General features: G+C 38.1%; 1 protein-coding gene across 3 annotated transcripts in view; it reads right to left on the bottom strand.

The window, feature by feature from the left end:
• The window catches only part of IL13RA2 (interleukin 13 receptor subunit alpha 2), a 99,514-nt gene that overhangs the window by 66,760 nt on the left and 11,577 nt on the right, over positions 1-21,177 (bottom strand). For 2 of the 3 annotated variants that reach the window (XM_081567865.1, XM_081567866.1), the window contains exon 3: positions 2,638-2,689. The gene's annotated coding sequence lies outside the window, so the exon portion shown is untranslated. Of the gene's footprint in view, positions 1-2,637; positions 2,690-5,355; positions 5,414-21,177 lie in introns of those variants that run through there. The other variant, XM_081567867.1, reaches the window with a different exon arrangement.

Here is a 21,177-nt window from a genome sequence, read left to right as displayed (position 1 = left end):
TGTCTAAGAACATTAATTCTGGAGTCCTACTGCCTAGGTTTGAATTTCAGCAACATTATTTACTAGTTGTGTAACTCTAGAGAATGTACTAAACATCTTCATGTCTCACTTTCCTCATCTTTAAAATGGAGATAGGAATATGTCTCACTTCACAGAACTGTGAAAGTGAAAGTCACTCAGTTGTGTCCAACTCTTTGCAATCCCATAGACTGTAGTCGATGGAATTCTCCAGGCCAGAATACTGGAGTGGGTAGCCTTTCCCTTCTCCAGGGGATCTTCCCAACCCAGGTATAGAATCCAGGTCTCCCACATTGCAGGCGGATTCTTTACCAGCTGAGCTACAATGGAAGCCCAAGAATACTGGAGTGGGTAGGCTATCCCTTCTCCAGGGGATCTTCCTGACCCAGGAATCAAACTGGGGTCTCCTGCATTGCAGATGGATTCTTTACCAACTGAGCTATCAGGGAAGCCCTTCACAGAATTGTAGCAAGAATTAAATGAATACGTATAAAGCATCTGCTATGTGCTTGGCACACAGTAAGCCTATGTGTGAATTAGGTGATAGAAGATTTTGATCAGAAGGTTGGGCAGGGGTTGAATAAAACAAAGCTCCATCTGTCCATTTACTTGTCAAGATTTACCCCTTGCCACCTATTGGGGTTACAAGTCCCAATTTAACATCACACCTTTGTGATAAGCTGACAAAGCAGGAATTATTTTCTCTAAATCATCCATTGATATTCACATAAAGTACTCAAGAAATATGTATGGGAAAGAAGCAGATATATGTTAAATATTTCACATTTGCACAGTATGACTGATTCTTGTATTGAGTATTTTGCAAAGTACAGACTAGGACTACTAATTTTAGTGATTTGTAAGGAATGAAGGTATAAATACATGGATGCACTTATGAACAAAATTAAAAAAAAATCCTAAGAGGGAAGATAAACATAATGAGAAAATATGAAAAGGGAAGGAGATTGGAGAGCAAGAGTTGCTAAACCATCAAAGACCTCATTCCCACACTTGGCAACTATGTCTAAGCTGTCTGTATTTTTTTTTTAAAGTAAGAGGAACAATTTTCTGTAAATGCTTAATAGAAATCCTTTAAGTTCCACTAGTGATACAAAAGAGGCCCCTCCTTTGGAGAAAACGTAGCAAAGAGTGTTTCAAAATATAACATTCATAGATAATTATAAGTTCCCAAACATTAAATAACAATAACCAGGTTCCTTCCTTAGTTTATCAATTCCATATGCCAGAGTGGGCTGCAGAATCTCTGAGACCCAAAAGATAGAATAAAAGATTGTAAGGAAGCCAGTGTAAAAAAGCAGCTATCATTTCCACTTCTTCCTAAAGGTTGAAAAACCTAAATTAGGAGAAAAGCATAAAGATATATTTCCTTCCCTCAAGAAGCTGATAGTCTAGTCCAGGAAAGGTAGAGAGATGACAAGACAAATGGAATGCGGTCCACTAAATACTAACTGATAGAAGTATTTTTTTCCATATGGGTCTATGGAAATCCAGGCAGTGAGTTACAGTGAAGGGATGATGTCTGTGTGGAGTTTTAAATGAGAAATAGGGGATAAATGATAAACAGAAAGTCTCACTATTTTCTCCTTGGATTATTGGAAGTATTCCCTATCTTCCCTCTGACACACCCTCTCTGGCACACAAGAAAAATATGAAGGAGGACTTGAGTTGTCTAGGGAGGGAGAACTTGAGATGGGTCCAGCAAACATAGTTTTTATTTAGAACAAGGTAGCTTGACTGTGTGTAAATTTGGGCCATATGCTTTTTCTTTCATTTTAACATTGGCCTTCCACATTACCATGAGCCTTTTAGAATGACACATTATTTGACAAATTTCATCTGCTATGTTATCCAAATATTTAATGACACAGATTCTAATTCCAAGCTACATAGATGCTCCCTTACTATGGACACCTTAGAAAAAAATTCAATAGCTGTGAACATTCTTTTTCATAAGGTTTGGTGAGATTTGTTGTGGCCAATATATGCCACATTTAATTTCTTAACTATCATCTGTGATATTTAATGAGTCAAATTCCTATGATATCAACTTTCTTTTATTTCCATGCATGGTAAATCAGTATCTCTCCCATCTCCTCCTTAGCCCATTATGATTCCCAAAAGAAAAAGGTCATTTCTAAAGTCATAAGAAATATATTCTATATGAGTCTCCCTCTGCCATGGTACTCTTCCTGTGTCCTTCATTTTTAAAGAACACGTTCTTCTAAATCCTCTCTCTCTCATAAGCCTGTCACACTTCTGTGGACCTACAGGTTCTTATCACTCACAGACATACACACACTCATGGAACCTCCCCAAACAACCACCAAAATAGAGAAAGATTCAATGATGTGTATTAAGAGCACTAGACTGTGAGTTAGGGAGCCTGAATTTTGGCCCTAATTCTACTATTGTTACATTGGATACAAATTTATTTTCTCAGGACCTCCATTTCTTCAACAGTAAAATAAGCTTGATGGCCTACAAGTCATATTCAGCTCTAATTATTCTCCAAAAATTCTTTAAACTAAAATTTGCTTTGTTACAAATGCATTTACTTTATACAATTTTACTATAAATTTTAATAAAATTAAAACTTACCTTTTCAAATGTGTGAGATCCAGTCACTTTTTGTGAATTGTCTCCACAAGGCCTATGAAAGAAGAGTACTATGAGTTAAAAGCAAATGAACTTATAGACAAAAGATATTAAATGTGGTAACCTCTTGATGCTATCTGTGGAAAGGAAATTATTCAAATAAATACTGTTTGCTTTTACAAAATGCTTAAGGTAACAGAATTTGTGTGGACTGGCATAGTTCACATTATTTTCCCTCCTTCTAATTAGTGATATTAATACTAATCACCACCAATGAGATAATTATTCCTGACACTGTAAAGAAACATACTGAAATATTATTCAGACCATCATTATGTTTTGAAATGAGAGGAAACTATTAAAGATCTCAACTTGCTTACAGAAGATTTTTTTTAAAAAATCACTTAACCAATAGTTTAAATGCAAATTATGCCAGTACACTCCAACATTATTTGAAGACAACATGATTCCAAAAGAGCTAGTGCACCAAATGTAGTACTACAGAAGAATCCTTGGAGTCACTAGGTCTTGCTGCTACACTCAAACCATCATAGATAGATGAGACTTTCTCCTATTTATAAAACTCTTCAGAGAGAAGATTCCACAACTTTCAGTAAGGATCCATTTCCAATATTTCACAATCAAGTTTTCTCCTTAAGGGTCTAACAGAAATCTTCCATGCTTTCTTAAGTTTATTTAATCATCTAAGAATAAAGAGACCATTGACTATCCTCTGCATCTAAGTAACTGATATTTTAAGATAATTATTAAGTTATCCCTCAGGCCTCTCTTCTCTGAGTTGATGAACACTGTTCCTTCAACATTCCCCTCAGAACACGTCTCTTATGTCCCATGACCTATTTTCTGTTACTCTAGGTAAATGCCTTGCTTCAGAATTTTGGTAAGGCCTGCCTGGATTTGAGTTTCTCTTTTTATGTTTTACACTCTAAAACTCTTGAATTTAAATGGAGTCTATAGTATCTGCTCCTTACATAAGATTTTATCTCTCAGAATAATATTAAGCAATTGCCAAAATACAGCTGTATAACCACACTGCAAAAAACATAAATTAAAAAAAAATGTAAAAGTCTGAATTTAACCTCACAAAATAAGGCAATACAGTTTTAGCTTTGTGATATCCTGTCCAGAGGCCAAGAAATTATTCAAGTGGTATTTCTCAGGAAACAAATGTTTAGACTCTTGGGAGGAAGCCAGAAATCTGGAGTGAGTGATGTGGTTTTTGGCTCCCTAATTCTTATGTCACCAGAGAAATATTTTGGCTGAGCACTGAATACTCGTCCTCATTTCCAGACCATTTCATTTTGTGAAGTTAGAGAATTGTATAGTGCATCCCATGCATTTTTATGATCTAATTGCCATATGTTATATATTTGGAATTTGAACTTTTAGAAAGTATGAAGATATTGCTGTCTTCCTATATATTACACATTAACTAATGCCTCTCTAAGGTCTGGTTCAGTGCCTAACTTACTCTCTTGGGTTCTCAAACACCTCCTTCTCAATAAGACCTACACTATGTCCACTCTATTTAGAATTGCAACCTGTACCAATCACTCACTCACACACTCATGCGCACACACACACCACACCTACTATTTCTATATTTCAAAGCATGCATTTCCTCTTAATATACACTATTATTTAGTGAATTGTCGTTTATTGCTTGTTTCCCTCCTCTAGACTGTAAGCTCTATGCAGCAGGTATTTTTGTCTATTTTGTTCCTGATGATGACCAAGTGCCTATAACTAGTACCTGACATACATTATGTGCTCAATAAATATGTCCTAAATGAATAAATGAGTTGAATAATCCCTGAGGGATAGTGAGTATACAGATTGGCACTATGACATGCTCTATTTTGATATATTATTGAAGGCATCAAACATCAGTTAACTCATTAAGTTGAAAGCTCACAATCATCCCACCTCAGTACTAACTGTGCTATTTTCTCTGTCAGGAATGCTCTTCTGTCACACCAGCTCATTATTCATAACTAAAGTGTCACCACCTCTGAAAGTCCTTCCCTCACCACCTGATGTCAATTAGACACCAACACAGCCTGAGAAAGTGATTGCCAGTCACTATCACAGTGCCAGTCACTGTTTTAGTTCCTTTATTATATTGTAACATCTTATGAAAAAAAACAAATAAACTTTTTGGCCATACTCGCCACTACCTGAGGTTATATTATTGGTTTATTTATATATATATACTTGTGTAAAATGTGCAAGCTTTGTGAGATCAGCAGTATATTCCCAGCATCTGGGTCAGAGTAGGTAATTTGTTAATACTTTATGGATGAATGAATAAATTATTAATTTGTAAAAATGTAAATCATGAAGTTGAAAACAGAAATGACAAGTATTATTCATCCAATTGCAAAATATTATTGGATGTTACTTTCATTTATTTATTTCAAAACATTTATTCAGTGGTTACAAGTTGCACTTCATCATTTATATAGATAAATATATTCATATACACAGTCACATATCTATTATCTGTAAACACTTAGGGCACACATGAAGAAGCAAAAGGAGTAAAGGAGAATAACACAAGAAAAGTGAAAATAAAATGGAGGCAATCATGGGTTGATTTGAGAAGTGGGAGAATAGTAAGTGGTTTGGGGGTAGCTGAGAAGAGTATTAAAATGTTCCAGAAAAAAAATATGATTAAAGCATAATCAGAAAATATCTCACCTGGATTGCTCATGAAACTTAACTTTGATCAGGTACACTTGGTCAGCCTCACTCCACATAAATCTCACTTTTTTCATGTTCCTGGGAGCTCTACCTATTAAAAACCTGAGATTTTAATACCAATTCCTTTCTCCCAAGGTGCTACATCTCCCTGGTTTCATTAAACTCCTGTAGTTTGTTTCCTCACATTCAAAGAAAAAAAAAAAAAAACACCCAAAGGTATTTAGTTACCTTAGTTAACAAAATAGAAATGATAAGTATTTAGCTCTTGGTTTTTCAGTGGTAGGTGCTCAATTAATATCTGCTGAATGGAAATAGAAGAATATAGGAATATAGACAACATTAAAAAGCAGCCTGATTACTATTACTAAATAGAAAAATTTTTGTCATGTGATCTTGGAAAATGAACATTTATACAAAGTTAAGTATTAGAAAGGTAAGTTCTAGACTTACCTTCTCATGTGAATATAAGCCTTCACATTCTCTGGCAATGAGTCTGAAACTAAATGGGGGAAGTTGTCCCAATGATTTCCCTTTTGTGCTTTCCACTTATCTCTAAATGATTTCTTTTTAAGTAGAATTGACTAAAACAAGAACAAAAGGAATGCTGACACCACTTGGACTACAGGAAGCATTTGGAAATGGGAGCAATGTCTACATTTCCTTCTTTCTCTTTTCAGAAAAACCCCTGTAACATTTACAACATGTACATTTAAACAATTTGTTTGAACAGCTGAAGGAAAGTGTCAGCATTCTAAAGGCAAAACACATTAAAAGGCATTTATTTTACATTTCAGGACACAGTTACCGTTTTATCCTCTGTCATTTTCCTTTTATAGTTTTATATTAAGCTTCCAAAGTAGTTTATATTTGAAAAACAAGATGAACACACCAGAGCAATACATAGCTTTAAATTTTATATTTATTTTTACATGTGAGTTTCATAAGAAGACACTGAGACAGGAAGAACAGGAAGTATTCACTCAATTTTCTAGAAGAGGAAAATAAAAAGTTCATTTTCCAAGATCACACGACAAAAAATTTTCTATTTGGTAATAGAAGTCAGGCTGCCTTTTAATGTTGTCTATATTCCTATATTCTTCTATTTCCATTTAGCAAATATTAGTTGAGCACCTACCACTGAAAAACCAAGAGCTAAGTCAGTTCAGTTCAGTCACTCAGTCACGTCCAACTCTTTGCGACCCCATGAACCGCAGAAGGCCAGGCTTCCCTGTCCATCACCAACTCCCGGAGTCCGCCCAAACCCATGTCCATTAAGTCGGTGATGCCATCCAACCATCTCATCCTCTGACATCCCCTTCTCCTCCCCGCTTCAATCTTTCCCAGCATCACGGTTTTTCAAACGAGTCAACTTTTCCCATCAGGTGGCCAAAGTATTGGAGTTTCAACTTCAACATCAGTCCTGCCAATGAATATTCAGGACTGATTTCCTTTCGGATGGACTGATTGGATCTCCTTGCAATCCAAGGATTTCTCAAGAGTCTTCTCCAACACCACAGTTCAAAAGCATCAATTCTTCAGCATTCAACTTTCTTTATAGTCCAACTCTCAAATCCATAAATGACTACTGGAAAAATAATAGCGTTGACTAGACGGACCTTTGTTAACAAAGTGATGTCTATGCTTTTTAATATGCTGTCTACGTTGATCAAAACTTTCGTTCCAAGGAGTAAGCATCTTTTAATTTCATGGCTGCAATCACCATCTGCAGTGATTTTGGAGCTCAAAAAAATAAAGTCAGCCACTGTTTCCACTGTTTCCCCATCTACTTACCATGAAGTGATGGGACCAGAGCCATGATCTTAGTTTTCTGAATGTTGAGGTTTAAGCCAACTTTTTCACTCTCCTCTTTCACTTTCATCAAGAGGACCTTTAGTTCTTTTTTGCTTTCTGTCAAAGGGTGGTGTCATCTGCATATCTGAAGTTATTGATATTTCTCCTGGCAATCTTGATTCCAGCTTGTGCTTCTTCCAGCCCAGGGTTTCTCATGATGTACTCTGCATATAAGTTAAATAAGCAGGGTGACAATATACAGCCTTGACATACTCCTTTCCCGATTTGGAACCAGTCTGTTGTTCCATGTCCAGTCCTAACTGTTGCTTCCTGACCTGCATACAGGTTTCTCAAGAGGCAGGTCAGGTGGTCTGGTATTCCCATCTCTTGAAAAATTTTCCACAGTTTATTGTGATCCACACAGTCAAAGGCTTTGGCATAGTCAATAAAGCAGAAGTAGATGTTTTTCTGGAACTCTCTTGCTTTTTCAATGATCCAGCAGATGTTGGCAATTTGATCTCTGGTTTCTCTGCCTTTTCTAAAACCAGCTTGAACATCTGGAAATTCACGGTTCACATATTGCTGAAGCCTGTCTTGGAGAATTTTGAGCATTACTTTGCTAACGTGCGAGATGAGTGCAATTGTGAGGTACTTTGAGCATTCTTTGGCATTGCCTTTCTTTGGGATTGGAATGAAAACTGACCTTTTCCAGTCCTGTGGCCACTGCTGAGTTTTCCAAATTTGCTGACATATTGAGTGCAACACTTTCACAACATCAGCTTTTAGGCTTTGAAATAACTCAACTGGAATTCTGTCACCTCCACTACTGTTGTTCGTAGTGATGCTTCCTAAGGCCCACTTGACTTCACATTCCAGGATGTCTGGCCCTAGGTGAGTGATCACATCATCGTGATTATCTGGGTCGTGAAGATCTTTTTTGTATAGTTCTGTGTATTCTTGCCACTTCTTCTTAATATTTTCTGCTTCTCTTAGGTCCATACCATTTCTGTCCTTTATGGAGCACATCTTTGCATGAAGTGTTCCCTTGGAATCTCTAATTTTGTTGAAGAGATCTCTAATCTTTCCCATTCTATTGTTTTCCTCTATTTCTTTGCATTGATCCCTGAGGAAGGCTTTCTTATCTTTCCTTGCTATTCTTTGGAACTCTGCATTAAGATGGGAATATCTTTCCTTTTCTCCTTTGCTTTTCGCTTCTCTTCTTTTCACAGCTATTTGTAAGGCCTCCTCAGACAGTCATTTTGCTTTTTTGCATTTCCTTTTCGTGGGGATGGTCTTGATCCCTGCTTCATGTACAATGTCATGAACATCCGTCCATAGTTCATCAGGTACTCTGTCTATCAGATCTAGTCCCTTGAATCTATTTTTCACTTCCACTGTATAATCATAAGAGTTTTGATTTAGGTCTTACATGAATGGTCTAGTGGTTTTCCCCATTGTCTTCAATTTAACTCTGAATTTGGTAATAAGAGGTTCATGATCTGAATCACAGTCAGCTCCCAGTCTTTTTTTTTTTTTCTGACTGTATAGAGCTTCTCCATCTTTGGCTGAAAAGAATATAATAATCTGTTTTCGGTGTTGACCATCTGGTGATGTCCATGTGTAGAGTCTTCTCTTGTGTTGTTGAAGAGGGTGTTTGCTATGACCAGTGCTTTTTCTTGGCAGAACTCTATTAGCCTTTGCCCTGCTTTATTCTGTACTCCAAGGCCACATTTACCTGTTATTCCAGGTGTTTCTTGACTTCCTACTTTTGCATTCCAGTCTCCTATAATGAAAAGGACATCTTTTTTGGGTGTTAGTTCTAGAAGGTCTTCTAGGTCTTCATAGAACTGTTCAACTTCAGCTTCTTCAGCATACTGGTCGGGGCATAGACTTGGATTACTGTGATATTGAATGGTTTGCCTTGGAAACGAACAGAGATCATTCTGTCGTTTTTGAGACTGTATCCAAGTAATGCATTTTGGACTCTTTTGTTGACTATGATGGCTACTCCATTTCTTCTAAGGGATTCCTGCCCACAATAGTAAATATTTGATACTAACATAAGATATAGTCTCTCTCTCCTAAAGGAAATTAGTATTCAGTACAGAAAATAGAAACTTGTGAGAACCAGGACCCAGGAGAAAGGAGCAGTACCCCACAAGAGACTGACCCGGACTTGCCCAGGAGTGTCCAGAAGTCTCCAGCAGAGGCATGGGTCGGTGGTGGCCTGCGGCAGGGTTGGGGGCAAGGAGTATAGCAGTACATGCATGGGATCTTTTGAAGGAGGTCACCATTATCTTCATTACCTCCACCACAGTTTGGCCCCAGGTAAATAGCAGGGAGGGAACACTGCTCCACCCATCAACAGATAATTGGATTAAAGATTTACTGAGCATATCCCTGACCATCTGAACAAGACCCAGTTTCCCCCTCAGGCAGTCTATCACATCAGGAAGCTTCCACAAGCCTCTTTTCCTTCTCCATTAGAGGGCAGACAGGCTGAAAATCGCAATCACAGAAAACTAACCAATCTGATTACATGGGCCACAGCCTTGTCTAATTCAATGAAAGTACGAGCCATGCCTTGTAGGGCCACCAAAGGTGGACGGGTCATGGTGGAGAGTTCTGACAAAACGTGGTCCACTGGAGAGGGGAATGGCAAATCACTTCAGTATTGTTGCCTTGAGAACCACATGAACAGTATGAAAAGGCAAAAAGATAGGACACTGAAAGATGAACTCCCCAGGTTGGTAGGTACCGAGTATGCTACTGGAGATCAGTGAAGAAATAACTCCAGAAAGAATGAAGAGACAGAGCCAAAGCAAAAACAACAGCCAGTTGTCGATGTGACTGGTGATAGAAGCAAAGTCTGATGCTGTAAAAAGCAATATTGCATAGGAACCTGGAATGTTTGGTCCATGAATCAAGGCAAATTGGAAGTGTTCAAACAGGAGATGGCAAGAGTGAACATCAACATTTTAGGAATCAGCGAACTAAAATGGACTGGAATAGATGAATTTAACTCAGATCACCATTATATCTACTACTGTGGGCAAGAATCCCTTAGAGGAAATGGAGTAGCCATCATAGTCAACAAAAGAGTCCGAAATGCAGTACTTGGATGCAATCTCAAAAACGAAAGAATGATCTCTGTTCGTTTCCAAGGCAAACCATTCAATATCACAGTAATCTAAGTCTATGGCCTGACTAGTAATGCTGAAGAAGCTGAAGTTGAACAGCTCTATGAAGACCTACAAGATCTTCTATAACTAACGCCCAAAAAAGATGTCCTTTTCATTATAGGAGACTGGAATGCAAAAGTAGGAAGTGAAGAAACACCTGGAGTAACAGGCAAATGTGGCCTTGGAGTACAGAATGAAGCAGAGCAAAGGCTAACTGAGTTGTGCAAAGAGAAAGTACTGGTCATAGCAAACACCCTCTTCCAACAAAACAAGAGAAGACTCTACACATGGACATCACCAGATGGTCAACACCGAAATCAGGTTGATTATATTCTTTTCAGCCAAAGATGGAGAAGCTCTATATAGTCAGCAAAAAAAAGACTGGGAGCTGACTGTGACTCAGATCATGAACCCCTTATTGCCAAATTCGGAGTTAAATTGAAGAAAGTGGGGAAAACCTCTAGACCATTCATGTAAGACCTAAATCAAATCCCTTTTGGTTATACAGTGGAAATGACAAATAGATTCAAGGGATTAGATCTGATAGACAGAGTACCTGATGAACTATGGATGGAGGTTCATGACATTGTGCAGGAGACAGGGATTAAGACAATCCCCAACAAAAAGAAATGCAAAAAAGCAAAATGGCTGTCTGAGGAGGCCTTACAAATAGCTTTGAAAAGAGAAGCGAAAAGCAAAGGAGAGAAGAAAAGATATACCCGTTTGAATCCAGAGTTCCAATCAATAGCAAGGAGAGATAAGAAAACCTTCCTCAGTGACCAATGTATAGAAATAGAGGAAAACAATAGAATGGGAAAGACTAGAGATCTCTTCAACAAAATTAGAGATACCAAGGGAACATTTCATGCAAAGATGGACTCAATAAAGGACAGAAAAGAAGATATTAAGAAGAGGTGGCAGGAATACACAGAAGAACTATACAAAAAAGACTTCACGACCCAGATAATCACAATGGTATGATCACTCACCTAGAAGCAGACATTCTGGAATGTGAATTCATGTGGGCCTTAGGACGCATCACTACGAACAAAGCTAGTGGAGGTGACAGAATTCCAGTTGAGCTATTTCAAATCTTAAAAGCTGATGCTGTGAAAGTGCTGCAGTCAGTATGTCAGCAAATTTGGAAAACTCAGCCGTGGCCACAGAACTGGAAAAGTCAGTTTTCATTCCAATCCCAAAGAAAGGCAATGCCAAAGAATGCACAAACTACTGCATAATTGCACTCATCTCACACGCAAGTAAAGTAATGCTCAAAATTCTCCAAGACAGGCTTCAACTGTACGTGAACCGTGAACTTCCAGATGTTCAAGCTGGTTTTAGAAAAGGCAGAGGAACCAGAGATCAAATTGCTAACATCCGCTGGATTATCGAAAAAGGAAGAGAGTTCCAGAAAAACATCTATTTCTGCTTTATTGGCTATGCCAAAGCCTTTGACTGTGTGGATCACAATAAACTGTGGAAAATTCTTAAAGCGATGGGAATACCAGACCACCTGACCTGCCTCTTGAGAAACCTGGATGCAGGTTAGGAAACAACGATTAAAACTGGACATGGAACAACAGACTGGTTCCAAATCGGGAAAGGAGTATGTCAAGGCTGTATATTGTCACCCTGCTTATTTAACTTATATGCAGAGTACATCATGAGAAACGCTGGGTTGGATGCAGCACAAGCTGGAATCAAGATTGCCGGGAGAAATATCAAAAACCCCAGATATGCAGATGACACCACCTTTATGGCAGAAAGCAAAGAAGAACTAAAGAGCCTCTTGATGCAAGTGAAAGAGGAGAGTGAAAAAGTTGGCTTAAACCTCAACATTCAGAAAACTAAGATCATGGCATCTGGTCCCATCACTTAATGGGAAATAGATGGGGAAGCAGTGGAAACAGTGACAGACTGTATTTTTTTTTTTGAGCTCTAAAATCACTGCAGATGGTGATTGCAGGCATGAAATTAAAAGATGCTTACTCCTTGAAAGGAAATGTATGACCAACATAGACAGCATATTAAGAAGCAGAGACATTACTTTGTCACCAAGGTCCGTCTAGTCAAGGCTATGGTTTTTCCAGTAGTCATGTATGGATGTGAGAGTTGGACTATAAAGAAAGTTGAATGCTGAAGAATTGATGCTTTTGAACTGTGGTGTTGGAGAAGACTCTTGAGAAATCCTTGGATTGCAAGGAGATCCAATCAGTCCATCCGAAAGGAAATCAGTCCTGAATATTCATTGGCAGGACTGATGTTGAAGTTGAAACTCCAATACTTTGGCCACCTGATGGGAAGAGCTGACTCATTTGAAAAGACCTTGAAGCTAGGAAAGATTGAAGCGGGGAGAAGAAGGGGACGACAGAGGATGAGATGGTTGGATGGCATCACCGACTCAATGGACATGAGTTTGAGTAGACTCCGGGAGTTGGTGATGGACATGGAGGCCTGGCGTGCAGCAGTGCATGGAGTCGCAAAGAGTCAGGCATGACTGATCGACTGAACTGAACAGAGAGCAGACATGTTAATAAAAATTGCTAATATGGTAAGAGGTTGTATTAAGATGGTGGTCTCCAAGCTCGTAAATAATAAAATCCACTATGTTTTCTTATTTTGAATATAGTCTTCTCAGTACATGTATGTTCAATTATAAGTTATACACATAGTGTCATAATTAGCTAATCTCTTAAGACAAAAAACATTTTGAAGGTGAAGTTCACTATTACTAAACAGGATATATTAATATATTCATATATCAGAATCTTGTTAACTTTGATTGCTGTAAGCAAACATTTCAGCTGGACTTATTAGATCATCATGTTTTTTGGATTTCTTTTGTATTTAAACTAATAATACAGTTGACAAAGAATACTGTCAATTTCTTCGTCATGTTTACATTATTAGCAATATCATCAATATTCTTTGCAGGTATCTTTTAGAGTAATTTTGTGCGGGTTAGTTTGCTTAAAATTTAAATAACATGATTAAGAAATCTAACTGTGAACGTGTAAAGTGCAGCATCTTGTATTACTGTGAAATTAAACTAGTAAGTAACTGTTTTGATGCTATCCTCTATACTTTTACTCTGGGATACCTCAGAGATATTACACGACATCACATGTGACCCTCTGTTATCAAACAGACCAAGTGATGACACTATATATAGGTAATTATAATAGTATTTTGTTATTATATACAATAAAACAGATTCATTATTTTTGATTAAAATAAATACAGACATTCTTATATGTATACTCAACACCAATGTCCACTTAAAACAACCCCTAGAGTATATTTCTCTAACTTGAGATAACACTGTACCGGTCCATGCAACAGTCAGAAAAGGAATTTCAAAATTTTCAAACATTATCCAAAAAGGACTAAAAAATGTTTTCTGTTGCTTTATAATCCCTGACTAGAAAATTGTCTAGCCATAGTATCTCAAATTCAATCCCTATGCTTTCTAGCTGACCTTTTACTATATTTACTCTATAATTTTAAAGATCATTTAGGAAGAATGAGTGTAAGAGATGGTCAAAAACTGGCTACCATACGAATTAAATGGTTCTATTAACAGGCTAAGGCTTTCCTAGTGACTCAGTGGTAAAGAATCTGCCTTCCAATATTGTAGGAGTGAAAGTGAAAGTTGCTCCATCATGTCTGACTCTTTGCAACTCCATGGACTATACTGGAATTCTCCAGGCCAGAATACTGGAATGGGTATTTCAGCAGACCCAGGTTCAATCCTTGGGTCGGGAAGATCCCCTAGAGAAGGAAACAGCAACCTACTCCAGTATTCTTGCCTGGAGAATCCCATGGACAGAGGAACCTGGCAGGCTACAGTCCATGGGGTGACAAAGAGTCTGACACCACTGAGTTACTAAACAACAACATTAACAGGCTAAGATTACATATCTCATGGGTTATTACTTTATCTGTGGGCTTACTAAGTTCCAAGTGACTATACTTTGCTTTGAATCATTAACACTCTCAAGATTATAAATCTAAACAACGAACATGGTGTATTAAGCCAAATATACTTAAGGAAGCATGATGTAATGGAAAGAATTTTGAAGTCAGATAGGCTTGAATTTAAATCCCAGCTTAGCCATTTAGGATTTATGTGGCCTTGGCAAAGTAGCTTAATTCTCTGAACCTACTTCTTCAAGTGTTAAGTGGAAGTAGTATCATCCCCCTGCATCAGGACTTTTCTTTTTTTTTTTTTAGGAATTTTCATGAGTAAAACATGTCATTCAGTAAGTACTCAATAACTTAATATCAATTATCACTTAAAATAAATAAAATTATGTGCAAATGGGGCAAAATTTTTAGCCTTGGGTTCTTGGTAATTATACTTTCTGGAAGAGCTTTCACGAATTTGCTAATGTACTGGCTATTAGAAAAACTATGACAAACCTGGAGAGCATATTAAAAAGCAGAGACAGTACTTTGCCAACAAAGGCCCATCTAGTCAAGGCTATGGTTTTTCCAGTAGTCATGCATGGATATTAGAGTTAGACCATAAAGAAGGCTGAGCGCCAAAGAATTGATGCTTTTGAACTGTGGTTCAAGAAGACTCTGGAGAGTCCCTTAGACTGCAAGGAGATTAAACCAGTCAATCCATAAGGAAATCAATCCTGAATATGCATTGGAAGGACTGATGCTGAAGCTGAAGCTCCAATGCTTTGGCCACCTGATGTGAAGAGCTGACTCATTAGAAAAGACCTTGATGCTGGGAAAGATTAAAGGCCAGAGGAGAAGGGGACGACAGAGGACGAGATGGTTGGATGGCATCACTAACTCAATGGACATGAGTTTGAGGAAACTCTGGGAGATGGTGAAGGACAGGGAAGTCTGGGTTCGATATCTGGGTTGGGAAGATTCCCTGGAAAAGGGAAAGGCAACCCACTTCAGTATTCTGGCCTGGAGAATTCCATGGACAGTACAGCCCAAGGGGTCGCAAAGAGTCGGACACGACTGAGTGACTTTCACTTCACTTCAGGGAAGCCTGGTGTGCTGCAATCCATGGGGTAGCAAAGAGCTGGATATGACTGAGTGACTGAACAACAACAACTAACTCATTCATTCAACTAATACTTATTGAATACTAACTCCATGCTCAGCACTGTGCCACATTTTATGGGGAATACAGCCCTCTCCTATTACAACATAGTGTGTGCTTTGTCGCTCAGTCATGTCTGACCCTTTGCGACCCCATGAACTGCAGCCTGCTAGGCTCATCTGTCCATGGGGATTCTCCAGGCAAGAATACTGGAGTGGGTTGCCATGCCCTCCTCCAGGGTATCTTCCCAACCCAGGGATTGAACCCAGGTCTCCTGCATTACAGGCAGATTCTTTACTGACTGAGCCATCAGGGAAGCCCTACAACTTCCTGGGAAGAACTACACCAGGGAAGAACTACAACATAAAAGTGCAGTTGAAGCTGCTATTAACAAATAAACACAAACATATAACTGCTCAAATGTAACAAAAGCTTAATTCTTGTTCACTTAACAATCCATAGTGTGTATTCAGGTCACCAAGAAATTTTTCTATTAATACTTTCAACATATTGTTTCCAATGGAAAGGAATAAAATAAAATTTGGAAATAAAATTTGGAAATAAAATTTGGAAATTTTGGAAAGGCAAATAAAATTTGGAAGTGCACACATGAAGGTTCTGTGGGGAAGTCCTGGAACTGATGTTTGTAACCTCTGCTCCCATTCCACTGGAAAGAACTTTGTCAGATGGCCTAGCCTAACTGCAAGGGAACCTGGGAAATATAATCTAGTTAGGTGCCCAAGAAGGAGAGTAGAACAGACTTTGATAGATAGTTACCAGTCTTCAGTTGATTTCTGAACAAACATAAAAAAGACAACAATGTCTATACAGTGTGTATAGGGAATCAGAGTTTATAGAAAGGCTGGGGGAACATACACTACTGCTATTGGAGAAAAAAATTCTCAACCAAATCACCGTGTTTACGTATCTTCCAATTTATTATATAAGCGTACCTTGGAGATATTGCAGGTTTGGTTCCAGACAACCACAGTAAAGCAAGTATTGCTATAAAGCTAGTCATACAAACTTTAAAAAATTTTCCAGTGAATATACAAGTTATGTTTACATTGTAGTTTATCAAGTGTGTGATAGCATTATGTCTGAAAAATATATATCGAATATGTATATATCTTAATTTAAAAATATTTTATTTGCTAAAACGTTAGCCATCAATTGAGCCTTCAGCAAGTCACAATCTTTTTGCTGGTGGAGGATCTTGCCTTGATGTTGATGGCTGCTGACTGATCAATGTGGTGTTTGCTGTGTGGTGGCTGTGGCAATTTCTTAAAATAAGACAACAATGAAGTTTGCCACATCAAGTGATTCTTCCTTTCATGAACAATTTCTCTGTAACATGTAATGCTGTCTGATAGCATTTTACCCACAGTAGAACTTTCAAAATTGGAGTCAGTCCTCTCAAACCCTGACACTGCTTTATCAACTAAATTTATGTAATATTCTAAATTCTTTCCTGTCACTTCAACAATCTTCACAGCATCTTCACCAGGAGTAGAGTTCATCTCAAGAAACAGCTTTCTTTGCTCATCCATAAGAAACAACTCCTCATTTATTAAAGTTTTATCATGAGATTAGAGCAATTCACTCACATCTTCAGGTTCTATGTCTAATCCAAGGTCTCTTGCTATTTTCACCACATATGTAGTGACTTCCTCTACTGAAGTCTTGAACCCTTCAAAGTCATCCATAAGGGTTGGAATCAACTTTACCTAAACTCCTGTTTATGTTGATATTTTGCCCTTCCCATGACAGGAATGTTCTTAATGGAACCTAGAATGGTGAATTCTTTCCAGAAGGTTTTAAGTTGACTTTGCCCAGATCCAACAGAGGAATCACTATGGTAACTGTAGGTTTACAAAATTTTTAAATCATAAGACTTGAAAGTCTAAATATCTCCATGCTCCATGGGTTGCAGAATTGATATGTTAGCAGACATGAAAACACATTAGTCTTATTGTATGTCTCCATCAGAGTTTCTGGGTGACCCAGTGCATTTTCAATGAGCTGGAATATTTTGAAAAGAATCTTTTTTCCTGAGTAGTAGGTTTCAACAGTGGGCTTAAAATATTCAGTAAACCATGTTTAAACATGATGTGCTGTCATCCAGGTTTTGCTGTTCCATTTACAGAGCACAGGCAGAGTAGATATAACATACATGGGATTTTCAGAATGGTAAATGAACATTGGCTTCAATTTAAAGTCACCAGCTGCATTAGCCCTTAACAAGACAGTCACCTTGTCCTTTGAAGGCAAGAACTGACTTTTCTCTAGCTATGAAAGTTCAAGATGGTATTGTCTTCCAATGGAACGCTGTTTCATCTACACTGAAAATCTATTGTTTAGTTGAGCCATCTTCATTAAGCATCTTAGCTAGATGGTCTGGATAACTTGCTGCAGCACTTGTTACAGATATGGCTTCTTTCCTTAAGCCTCATAAACCAATCTCTGCTAACTCAAACTTTTCTTTTGCAGCTTCCTCAACTCTCTCAGCCATCATAGATTGAATAGAGTTAGAGCCTTGCTCTGGATTAGGCTTTGGCTTAAAGGAATATTGTGGCTGGTTTGACCATCTATCCAGTCACTAAAACGTCTGCATAGCAACACAGTTGTTTTGCTTTCTTATCACTCATATGTTCACTGGAGTAGCACTTTCAATCTCCTTCACAAACTTTTCATTTGCATGCACAACTGTACTGGCACAAGAGGCCTAGCTTTTAGCCTTGTCTCAGTTTTCAAAACACATCTTCCTCACTAAGGTTAATCATTTCTAGCTTTTGATTTAAAGTGTGAGAAATGTGGTCCAGTGATTAGAACTCTGAACTTCCACTGTCCAGGGCCTAGATTCCATTCCTGGTAGGGGAAATAACTAACAAAATAAGTAAATAAAGTGAGAGAAATGTGATTCTTTCTTTCACTTAACCACTCAGAGGCCACTGTAGGATTATTAATTAGCCTATTTTCAATATTGTTATAGGGAGGAACAGGGAGGCCTGAGGAGAGGGGGAGTAATATGGGAATGGCTGGCCAATGAAATAGTCAGCACACACACAATGATTATCAACTAAGTTCACCATCTTATATGAGTGGGGTTCATGGCACTCAAAAACAACTACAATAGTAACATTAAAGATCACTGATCACAAACCAGCATAACAGATGTAATAATGATGAAAAAGTTTAAAATATTGTGAGAATTAGCATAATGTGACAGAAACAGAAAGCGAGCAAATGCTGTTTGAAAAATGGCACCAATTGACTTGCTTGAAGCTGAGTTGCCACAAACAAAAAAAGTTTGTAAAGAAAACACCCTGAAGGATGGGATGGGGAGGGAGGAGGAATGGGTTCAGGATGGGGAACACATGTAAACCCATGGCTGACTCATGTGAATGCATGGCAAAAACCACCACAATATTGTAAAGTAATTAGCCTCCAATTTAAATAAATTAATTAATTTAAAAAAAACACAGTATCTGCAAAGCACAAAAAACAGGTATGTCTATAGTCCCATCTGTACCTTTGTTCATTCAAACTGTTTTCCACAGGAATTGTAGAACATCATACTAAAAGAGATGATTTCCTCATAGCCTGGCAAGGTTTAGAATTTTTTTCCTTTTTTTCCTAGTCTATCTTTATGACCAGAGTGGCCTTCAAAAGAATAAAGCCTTTATGTATTCTCTCTTCCATCCCATATTTTCCAAGGCCATCTTAGCTATGTCCTATGTTCCCTATAGCACCAGGGAATAATTTTGATCCCTGAAAATACATACTATTCCCATGGAAAAGGAGAGAAAAGCTAATTCAAAGGGTGTACAGAGAGAGAGAGAGAGGTAAAGAGAGACACTTACTAAGTAGTTTCAGAGTAACTAATAAAAAAGATCATTTTTAAGCCTATATCACAGATCTGACAATCATAATTCACTGGAAAACAATTCAAAAATAATAATAATAATGACAGGTAAAAGATTTCCTGAAATAGATAAAGTCCTCCTTCCCTGAATGCAGTAGTCAAGCAGATGTCCCCTGTGAAAGAGGTTCTTATATTGTTATTTATTATATATTGATTGGAAGAGTCTTCATTCCTTACAGACTGGAATTATAGTTCTCAGTAAAGCCTGCAAACCTGTCCCTGTGTGTGTGTGTATACGTTTAGGTATAGTTCGCTCCCCTCATACACATATTCATAACACTTCACTTTGACTCTCCTGGTGAGAGTAGCAATATCTTCTGGGAACTGAACATGTACAAAGCCTGGTCAGACTGAGGTAGCTGGAAGACTGAAGTTTGAGAGGGAACCAGATGTGAAAGTGAGAAGTATGAAAATTAGGAGCACAAAGTACACCCATATACAAATGGTGAAGCAAATCCCATTAAGACATAGGAACGCATTACTGAACCTAGAGAGAATTCCATTCTGTAAGAGACTTTTCAGTTCAGTTCAGTGGCTCAGTAGTGTCCAACTCTTTACAACCCTATAGACTGCAGCACACCAGGCTTCCCTGTCCAGCACCAACTCCCAGAACTTGCTCAGACTCATGTCCATCAAGTCGGCGATATCACCCAAACATCTCATCCTCTGTCATCCCCTTCTCCTCCTGCCTTCAGTTTTTTCCAACATCAGGGTCTTTCCTAATGAGTCAGTTCTTCACATCAGGTGGCCAAAGTATTGGAGCTTCAGGTTCAGCATCAGTCTTCCAATGAATATTCAGGACTGATTTCCTTTTAGCAAAATGCAAATACTTGTACTAAGGATACTTTTAGATGCATCCATTATTATTATAGAGGAAACAGCTGTCAAGCTAGCAAAGGGCAAGGCCCTATAGAGAGTAAAATCAAGCTAGACAGGAAGGGGATGAAAGAGCAAAAGTAAAATAATGGAGGTGGGGAGAGAGGCTGAACAAGGAGAACAGAAGATATGAAAGAAACATGTTTGTCTGCTTCATAAATTTGATTGGGTCCATCTCCAGATCTTCAAGTTTCCCCTTTTCCTGCAGATTTCTCATTCTATACTTCATTTCATAATCACTGTTCTTTATTCCTAATCCAGACAGGATCAATCCAGTAGATTGGAAGATACAGAATCAGCGTAAAATTTCTGGGCACAAATAGAGGAAGTATACAAAATGAAAGCCAAGTAATAAACAGGAAAATATGAAGTACGGGCAAACATGTATTATGGCTCTTTTTTCCCATTAGAATGCTTTAATCACAGTTTGTTTTCACACCTCAAGTAACATTTACAGTCAAAGTTATATTAGACAATCGTTAGACTAGAAAAAACTAGGACATAGTCCAGAGAAAGAACATTAAATTAAAATATATCTGGGAAGACTGAATTATAAACCCTGCCCATTACACAATATATCCCAATATATCCTAAATTAAACAAAAAGGAAACTGGCAGTGAAACTTCCAAAGAAGGAACTTGCTTTAATGGGGGGTGGGGGGCAACATCCATGCCTTGAAACTCCTGAGCATTCTAGAAATCTTGAGGTTTTATTTCAGTTCAGTTCAGTTAAGTCGCTCAGTCGTGTCTGACTCTTTGCCACCCCATGAATCGCAGCACACCAGGCCTTCCTGTCCATCACTAACTCCCTGAGTCCACCCAAATCCATGTCCATCGAGTCGGTGATGCCATCCAGCCATCTCATCCTCTGTCGTCCCCTTCTCCTTCTGCCCTCAATCTTTCCCAGCATCAGGGTCTTTTCAAATGAGTCAGCTCTTCGCATCAGGTGGCCAAAGTGTTGGAGTTTCAGCTTCAAC

This window comes from Giraffa tippelskirchi, chromosome X (genome assembly GCF_054371585.1).
Source record: "Giraffa tippelskirchi isolate mGirTip1 chromosome X, T2T-mGirTip1v1.2.pri, whole genome shotgun sequence".
NCBI classification, from domain to species: Eukaryota; Metazoa; Chordata; class Mammalia; order Artiodactyla; family Giraffidae; genus Giraffa; species Giraffa tippelskirchi.
This window is presented reverse-complemented; position numbering and strand designations above follow the sequence as displayed.